This window comes from Corylus avellana, chromosome 3 (assembly GCF_965113065.1).
Source record: "Corylus avellana chromosome 3, dhCorAvel1.hap1.2, whole genome shotgun sequence".
Lineage (NCBI taxonomy): Eukaryota > Viridiplantae > Streptophyta > Magnoliopsida > Fagales > Betulaceae > Corylus > Corylus avellana.
In genome coordinates this window covers 24,555,213-24,565,861 of record NC_142492.1, presented here as the reverse complement: position 1 = coordinate 24,565,861, position 10,649 = coordinate 24,555,213, and positions in this window count along the sequence as shown.

Genomic DNA, 10,649 nt, shown 5'->3' with positions numbered 1-10,649 from the left:
ATTTAGATAATATTTGTTAATCATGATTTAAAGGATATCTTTGTATTTGAAATATTTCAAATCACATATAAAACTCTATAAATAGAGCTGGAGAGGAGAAGTTGAGAACCCACGAGTCTCCTTTCATAAAAAAAAAATACAAAATGCCTTCTTAATGTTAGTACGTTAAAGTCTTTTTTCCTATGACTCTCACTTTTGTTGTATTTTGTTCTTTAAATATCGCATTACCATGGAACAAAAGAATTAAAATTAGTTAAGAAATTTTTCAAACCGTATTTATAAGAGTTGTGAGCACCTTTAATTACTCATAAATTCTTTAAAAAATCTACTGAATTATCATTCTTATTAGTTTCTCATACCACTTTAGGCACGTACGTAACACTATAATCACTTAAAATACATAAAATTTGTAAAACACCAAACTGTTCAAAATAGAAAATTCAATGTATAGTATAAGATCTCAACTGATACCATATAAGATCTCAAAATGTGATGAGTATAGAATGCGAAATAATATGAAATTAAAGAAATAAAGAAAGACACAAAGATTAAAGTGGTTCGGCATATAGCCTACATCTACACACTAAAGTCTCAATAGGCTACATATTTCCTTGATTATATGATCTTAGTATACAGCTCTATTTATAGAGTTTTACATGTGATTTTAAATATTTTAAATACAAAGATATCCCTTAAATCATGATTAACAAATATTATCTAAGTCCCTTGATGTAGGGAATACAAAATTAACATATATTCTAAAGATTTATATCCTTAACATGCCCTCACAATGAAACGGTCTGTTAGCGATCGTTGATCTTGAACATATCGAGTGGCTGGAGTTTAAATGATTTAAGATTATGTTTAACTCATATGGAATCAAATTAAATACAATCAATAAAGAAAAAATATTAAGAATATTCAAAATTCATTCACTATAATATAACATATAGCTCGTCATGGAAAAGATCACTAGAGATCTAGTTATAATTTTCAGTAATTTCAAACATTTTATTCTCTCTCTCTCTCTCTCTCTCTCTATATATATATATATATATATATATATATATATATATATATATATATATATTATTCTCATAGTACATTTCATATATGGAATGAAGTCAGAAGTGTGGAACGCGTTCATTGCCAAATTCTCTTGGCTCATGCCAACTCCCCCACTACTGTCAACGTATGTGTCCCCTACCCATTCCCCCACTACTGTCAATAAAGATGGTTGCGAATATTTCCTTTAATCATAAAGGCTCTCATCAGCATCACCAGAAATCTCTTCCCATTATTACACTGACTAGAATATATATCTGGTGCCACAAAAAGATCAGAGAAAGAACACAAATGGGAGAATATGTTTGGAATTTGCTTACCAGCCACGTGGGTTTGCCACGTGGGGGAATGGGTAGAGGACACGTACATTGACAGTAGTAGGGAGAATTGGCTTGAGCCAAGAGAATTGGGGTTATATGCAAGTGCATCCTCGATATTACCCTGGTGAAGCTTTTACTTCTATTTCTGTTTATGATGGAGAACAATTCGGTGTTAATCTTACCATTGCACAGGTAATTAATGCATTCATGGCCATCTCCAATCCTCCTACTTTTGTTAATGTTAACAACAATTAATTAATTATGGAACCAATTTATATTTGTTTATATTCGATCAGTATGATAAATTAACTGGAAATTGGTGGTTGAAACTTCATAACTACTCATTGGGATATTGGCCAAATGAGATATTCACTCATTTAGCTACCAGAGCGTCCTTTATTCGATACGGAGGAGCAACTTTTTCTCCACCCAATATACCTACTCCGGTACCAATGGATAATGGTTTTCTTCCTATTGGCTTCGCCCGTTGAAAGCAGGTCTTTATGTACATGTTCAAATAATGAAAGCTATAACCAATTGGTTGACATTGATTCCGAAATGATTCCTAGTTTTCATGAGATTGGTGTATAATGTTATGATTTTGTTCGGAGTAATGCTAGGTACCATCTTTTTATCCTCCTAAAATCTTCCTAAAGCTGATGGGGCTTTTAAAATCACCATTAAATTTTAGATGAATCATACTTGAATTTTGATCTAAAGGTGATTTTGAAAGCCATATCAACTTTAGGAGGATTTTAGGAGGATAAAAATATGGTACCTAGCATTACTCTTTTGTTTGTACCAACCATTATGAAATTATTACCATATTAATTTTGATGGGTCCATTTCTATGAAATGCATACGCTTTAGAAGGAATTTTTAATTTTTTTGTGATATTTTTACAATTTAATGTAGCGGCTCAAGATTAAAAAGTAGATGTCATAGCAAAGAAAAGAGACGGTCTTTTCAAGGGATAAACCTTCTGTAAAGTCTGAAGTACCCATAAAAATTGTTAAACCTTTAGACTGCATTAATTAATGGTTAGATGACGAAGGTTATGGATGTCGTTGTGAAGAAAGTAATGGGTTATGTTTCAAAGGTGCGGTGGCTGATCCATCTAGGCATTACAGTTGATCAAAATGTCAAAACTCAAAAGTATCCTTATTCTCTTAGATGGGGTTATTGATAGGGATATGTATGGCATTATAGAAGAAGTGAGGGGTAATTAGGAACATTAAAGTAATTTGATGGTCATAAAGGGGGGAGAATTTTGAAAATAGGCTTACTATCATAACATGTACATTATGAGAGATGGAACAACTTCCAAAATAAGCTTTTAATGGTAGTCGGGGGTGGACCATGCACCCCATAATATGAGTGAGTGTAGTTTGGCATTTTATTAAACTTGATTAATCGGTTGAGTGAAAAGAGTAGGGTGGACAAAGTCAAATCCAAAAAAACATGTCCAATTCATCAAATTACTTAGAGCACGAATATGAATAATTAACAAAAGAAACCGTTTCTTGAAAATACTTAATAAAACCCTCTCCAATGCCAAAAAGCAACCAATTAATCATCTAGTTAATATAAATTTAAAAGAAGAATACATGTATATAACTTCATTTTAATTATTATTCAACCACTCATCCTACATTGACGAGATTATTGAAAAAAAAAAACAAAAAGAAAAGTGATCATGTCCTTAACATGATCCTCCAGGACCTCCAAAGTTGAAGGATTTCCCCATATTAATAAAATCACTGACATCTAACAAGCCATAACATTGTCCACCAATGTCATGAAAATTATGAATCATTTCGGAATTAATGTCAACGAATTGGTTATCCGCTTTCATTATTTGAACATGTACAAAGAGACCTGCTTCGCCTGAGGCAAAGTCAACAGGAAGAAAACCATTCCCCATTGGTACTGGAGTAGGTATATTGGGTGGAGAAAAAGTTATTTCACCGTATCGAATAGAGGATGCTACTGTAGCTAAATGAGTGAATATCCCCTTGGGCCAATATCCCAATGAGTAATTAGCAACTTTCAACCACCAATTTCCAGTTGATTTATCCTGCCGATCGAAGATAAATAAATATAAATTGGTTCTATAATTAATTAATTGTTAATAACATTAACAAAAGTAGGAGGATCGGAGATGGCCATGGATGGATTAATTACCTGAGCAATGATCATATTAGCACCGATTTATGCTCCATCACAAACAGAAATTTCAGTAAAAGCTTCACCAGGGAAATATCGATGCACTTGTATATAACCTGGACATCGTGCATTGTAACAGCCATGTTTATACCCATCTACCTGCAATATTAATTCATATTATGTTCTAACGGGTTCAATTAAAAGTATCTTTCATAAGAGACAAAGGGATTAATTGGAACGACAAGAAATCATTAATCTATTCGATCTTTACCGTCCAAAATGTCGTAAGATGCGTGTCATTGTCAAAATACGTTCCAGGATGCACCTATTACAAATAACATCACACATACGCTATAATATATATAAGGTGGAAATTAAGGAGAAAGAATATATATATATATATGATTGATGACTTACAGCCCATCCAGCTTCAATGGTGTCTGGTCCATTTTGAACCCAAATTTGAGCTTTACTGTATTGGCCGCTTACTTTCACTTGTGGATTATTAATCGCGATTAATGCCCTTGCTCCATGGTAAGCCGCAGCCTCCGTTGTGTTAACACTTACAGACCAACTCAAAAATTGATGTCATGGGGGCCAGATATCAATATTAATAATATTATAATACACAAAATAAAACAATGACTATCATATATCCATATATAGTGGCATTCATATATATAATGAACATTTACTAAATGACAGTCATGACACAGCATATATTAATTAGAACATACTCCATCGATCTTCTCTAAGAGCTTTCATCTAATTAACCTCTCTTATTTTGTCATATATGGGAAGAAGAGAATACCATTTTCCAGAAATTAAAAAGGTTTTTGGTCAAACTAAAAATATTTTTGAGTTGACTAGTACTTTTCGTTGTATCAAACGCTCGAAAATACTAATAATACTATTAATAATTTTATAAATAAAAAATTTGAATAAACTAGTATTATCAAAGTTGTTATTTTATCCTTCCAAAAAAAAAAAAAATTGTTATTTTAAAACAATATTAGGAGAGCCATGCAGACCAGAGCACCAAAGACAGGTTTACGATCATGATCACTGGATTTTAATTTCAAGACATGCTAGTGGAACATGATGCTAGCAAACTATATCACTTTTTTTTTTTCCAACTCTAGCTTTTGAATGCACTTAATATAATAATCTTGGTTTCCTAACTCAAATAATAATAGAAAATGATAAGTAATTGCATAATAATAAAAATCTTATTATTATTATTATTATTATTATCTTCCCTCGGCGAAAACCATTTTGGTAGTTGTTAATTACTCTTTCATTAAAAAAAAAAAAAAAAACATAGTTCTAATTAATCATTACTTAAATAATCTTCTTCTCTCTTGGAAGTTGGAAGATTGTTAAACATATATGCATATCATGCATGGTTTTTCCGGTTTCATAAAACTCAAGAATGCCACGTAAAAACTTACATATTCGCCGGGAAAATTACTTGCATTTGTGTGAAAGCTTCCACGTTGAGATTCTGAGAAAGAGTACTTGAAATCATGAGTTTGGCCCTCATGAACTCTAGTTCTTTGTATTGGTACCATTCCTTGTAGGCAACCCATATCCACAAGTTGGCTTTTTGAGAAAACTTCATTAATTGTCTTGCTTCTTGTTGAGAAACTTGGGTTCATCTAAATTAACAATTTAGGATATTAATTAATATATTATGATCAATTTTCTGGAGGCCGGATCGAGATGAAAAAAAATGTTGAAAGAATAAGATTAATTTGCAATTAATTACCTGAATTTTGTGATTCTTAAGCACGCAAAGGATGATCAAAAGCAGGCTAGCTGCTTATAGATATCCACACAATCGAACCCACCAACATCACGTGGCTGCACATGGAAACAGCAAATTAAAGAGATCTAATATATAACAGTTTCCTCATGAAATATCAATCATACTGGAGCGTCATAAAAGTTAAACAGTCTATGTTATATAGTACTATTGCATTGGAATAATGAATAAACTTAAGAAATATTTGTATTCTAAGAACTTTAATTTGACAAACTAAAGATCAATTCTAACATAAACTTGTACATGTTTTTCATAAATATTTTGAGTACCTGAATTGTGTTGACTAATTGGTCATCCAACATGCTTTTTCCTGCATCAACTCCATAGAAGCTAACAATTACACCAAGAATTACTAACATAAACAGAGTCATAGTACTTGTCAAGCCAATTCTCTCTGATAATATCAAAAGTTGTACGAGGTATATATAGAATAAAAGGTTTGGCCTGACCACGTTGAAAAAATTACTGAAAATTATAACTAGATCTCTAGATATATATTAACGTTTTCCATGCCGAGCTATATGTTATATTATAGTGAATGAATTTATCCTTTTACCATATTTAGAAGATTCTTAATATTTTTCTTTATTGATCGTATTTCATTTGATTCCATATGATCGAATTAACATAATCTTAAATTTGAAAATAATTTTGTTACATAAATTTATGAACACGCCCCCCGACAATAGATTGTCTCCATTCCGGTCCATATGAAATTTCTTAACAAACGTTTTAAAATCGAACATTTGTAAGAAATTGAATATATATTTAAATGATAATTGACAATAAAATTAGCAGCGGAATAAATAATTATATAAATACCTCTAGCCATGCTTTGCTTAAGCTAATTGAAGAACAGCTTCACAGAAACAAATCTGGAAAACAAAAAATATTGAGAGGTTCTTCTGACCTATGCCTACCAGTGAGTGCCAATTGATGGAATACACAGGCCTTATTTATAGGTAGGTTAGTGGACCCTCAATTAGAGCTGTTACCTTAATTATTCCTCCCATCAAGGAATAAAAATCAAATCAATACAGCTAATTGATTCCACAAAATAAAATCTTTAATGAAATCAAATACTTGTTCCACAATAATTAAATCAGTGATTTAATTTAGAATATTTGATTGAAATCAAATACTTGTTCCACAAGAATTAAATCAGTAATTTAATTCAGAATATTTGATTTACACAATAAGCTTTAATTGGAATAAATTAGTGAACACTGTAATTTTATAATTACAATAATATATGTGACATAAAGGGACATACTTTAAATGAAATTTCTTACATTCTCCTACTTGGCCCTTATGCCACATAAATTCTTTATGGTGTTCAATTCTATGATACGGCCAATACTTTATTTATTCCAACCATTCATGGAATCCTCCCACTCATTCAAGGAATACTACATATGAATCATGGCGGTAAAGCTTTTATATGATAAGCCGTCCCTTCCATGTATCACGATGTGCAATATCTCCCTAAATGAGTACTTTATGGATAATGTACTTTATGAATGAACTTCTTATAAGTCATTCGGGTCCAACTTTAATTTTATCCCCACGGATAAGAATAATATATGTGTGCACAAAAATCTTTATAACATAACCTTTATGTCTATAGACCAATTAAAGAGAAACTAAGCACAAATGAATCAATGAATCTCATATATTCCACATGACTTTATACTTTCTTTACCGGTAAACCTTTAGTCATGGGATCCGCAATCATTAATTCAACACTTATATGCTTAATAGACACTTATTGTCACTTAATGTTCTCTTTCATAGTGATACTTTATGTCGATATACATACTTCTGCTTCTACTCAGTTTATTCTTAGAAAAATAACTGTAGTAGAATTAACACAGAAGATCTTTATGGGTCTAACTATAAAATCGACAATTTTGAAACCTTAACAAAAATGTCTCAACCATAATGCCTGTGTAATTAATTCACATCATGTAATGACTTTTGCTTTCATGGTAGATGTAGCAACTATAGTCTGCTTACTGCATCTTCAGTACATATATACTGAAGTTGATTCTCTACTATCTACACATTTAGCAAAAATCAAACCTGAATAAACACCACAAAATGGTAAGTGTATCTTTAGGTTAAACTGTAGTTCTTGGTTCATTGCATATTCCATAATACTATATTGACCCAATAGTCCAACTGCTATTTCAATGTCAGATCTAATGTAGACCTGTGCATACATATGGAATATTTTTCATTTGCCTTTGTTCCAATACATTTTGGGACATTATCCCATTTAATAATAGGTACTACTGAAGATTCATAGTTCTTCATTCTGAATCTCTCCCAAAACTTTAGTGAGAGGAACTTTATGTAGCAAACCTAAATTAATGCTTGCAAGCAAAATATTATCTATATACAGGACTAAAAGAAATGTAACTTTACTCCCACTGACCTTAAGATATATTCAATGATTAACAAGGTTCTCAATAAACCTATATGAGGTAACAACCTTGTGTTATATACTACTAGTGAGAGGCTTATCTTAGTCCATTAATAGATATCCTTAATTTGCAAGCTTTCTGACTGTTATTAATAAAACCCCTTAAGTTGTCTTATGTACACCTCCTCCTTAAGATCCTTATTCAGGAAAATTGTTTTTTTACATCATTTTGATATAGCTTTAAACCAAAATGAGCTACTCATACCATGATAATCAATACCTTTCTTTTGAGTAAGATCATTAGCTACAAGTCTAACTTTATATCGTTCAACATTACCCGGAAGCATCCTTTTAGGTTTTATAAACCCATTTGCAGCCTATGGCTACAACTCCCTTTGGTAAGTCAACAAAATTGCAGACTTGAATTTTAGCCAAAGATTTCATCTCCTCCTTCATGGCTTTGAAACACAATGTGAAGTTATCTCCACCCAAAAAGATGTGAAAACAAATTTTGGATCGTCCTTAGGTCCGACATAAAAATCAGACTCCTGGAAGTATACAACATAATCACTAGAGATTGTTGGTCGCCTTATTCTAGAGAATCTTCTTAATCCTACTTCATTTACTTTTGACAAAGTCTGAGTAGGTTCATTCTGAACTTTTTCCTTATGAGTTGACTGTTCTGAAACCGATTGTGCTTAAAGATAATCAATTTGAATTTTCTTAAGCACAATCAAACACCCTTCATGTGAAGGGGCTTTAGTCAACTCTTGTGCTTCCTCAAATTCAATCCCCTGAAGATAAGCACTCCCACTAAGTTCAGCGTCCTCTAGAAATTTTGAATATTAGACTCAACAATTCTAGAACTAAATGAAGAACAGTAAAGCCTAAACCCCTTGGAGTTTACTGTATAACCTATAAAATTCCGCTAGTTGTCCTTGAATCTAATTACCTTAGGTGTGGATTATAAATCCTCACTATAGCAGGACAACCCCATATGTGTAAACAATTTGAACTTGGTTCCATTCATTCCTTAATTTAGGTGTCTTACGGACAACCCTGAATGGAACCCAGTTAAATGTATACACAGCGGCTTTCAAGGCTTCACTCCATTAGGAAAATAGAATATTAGTATTACCTTTCATGTCCCCCTTTTCATGTACCTACCATAATACTATTTGCCTCTATCAGATCTTACGATCTTAATTTTCTTTGTTTTGTTTCTCTACTTCCACCTTATAGGTACTGAAAGCATTTAATGCCCCAACCTTATGATTTAGAAGATAGAGATACATAAACCTTATATGGTTATTACCAAAAGAGATAGGATATCTCTAACCATTTAGGCAAGAAGTATGGAAAATGTTACACTTGTACATGATCTCAAGAATCTCAAAAATCCTTTTGTTGGCACCTTTAGTGGTATAGTTGGTCTGCTTTTCCTTAATGCAGTCCACATAAATACCAAAAGGTAGTAAATTTCAAGAGTCGTAAAAACTCTGTTATTTATCGACCTTTTTATTCTTTATAGAGATATATTCCAATCTCCAATGCCATAACATAGAGGATTTTCTCATTCATAAGACTCTGCTTTATGTTAACATTTATATGCAGGGATTAATTTTCCAAAAAATTGGGATTTAGATCAATTTTAAATAGACCATTAATTTAATATTCCACCCAAAAATTTTAACAATATTCAAACTTGATTTTAACAAACTAAAATAGAAATTAAATTTCTAAAAGAATTGTGGAATATATAAAAACATTATTAAGGTCAAAATGACATAACTGAATTTTTAAAATTAATCTATAGATCCCAACAACCTCCAATTATAAACAAGTATTATTTAGAAAACCCTGCATTATGTTGACAACGTGGACCGCTAAACCAAATTCAATCCACATAGTCCTTAGGAGAGTCAATAAAAGAGATTCATGACACACTAGGTGTATGAGATTACCTTTATTTCAAGTCATTTATGATACTTTATGCAATCATTCTTTATATGCCCATAATTTTTCTTAGTGTGAGATAAACAAGTATCTTAATTGCCATAACACTTTGTTGGCACCTTGTTCTCATTCATCAACTATTGGACATGATTGCCTATAAAGGTCTTTCCCTTAACATGTTTAACTTTCTGGATTCTCATGTCTTAATCTCTCATCTTCTTGAACACACATGATCAGAAGTTCCTTAATTGATCAGTTATCCTTATGTGTGCCACAAGATATTTGAAAAAATATCATATTTAGATGAGAGAATAAAATTGACCATAATGACTCAAAAACTCAAACTTTAGGGACTTTATAATGAGCTGTTATGTCCTTCATTTTCATAATGTGCTCAAGCACATTTTGAAACTGTAAAAGGTTTTACTTTAAAGCTTTTCTATTAGGGTGCACGCCAAAGCCTTATTGGAACTCACTAAATGTTCCTCAATGACCTTTCTTTGGCCTTAAAACATTAAGGAATAAAACCCTAATGCTTTCCTTGATATGAGATTTCATGAACGTTGAAACTTAAGCGATTTAAATCACTGCAATCGTTCATGTTTAATAATCTCATGTGGCGTACTTGATTCTGTGGGAGAAGGTGATTCGTCCACACGAAACGCCAATTCAGTCTCCAAACACCCCAAAGTGAAAAACACATTTTTCTTTTCAGTCAGGAAAAATTACCACTAGAAATTATTGGAACATAAAATACTAATAATTAAAGCAGTAGAAATACATCCAGTAACCAAGAAAAATTATATACTTTAATGCTATGAAATAACCTTATTTAAATTAACCAATGTTAATTTAATAGTAAGTTTCAACCTATCTGTGGGCAAAGGTGCAT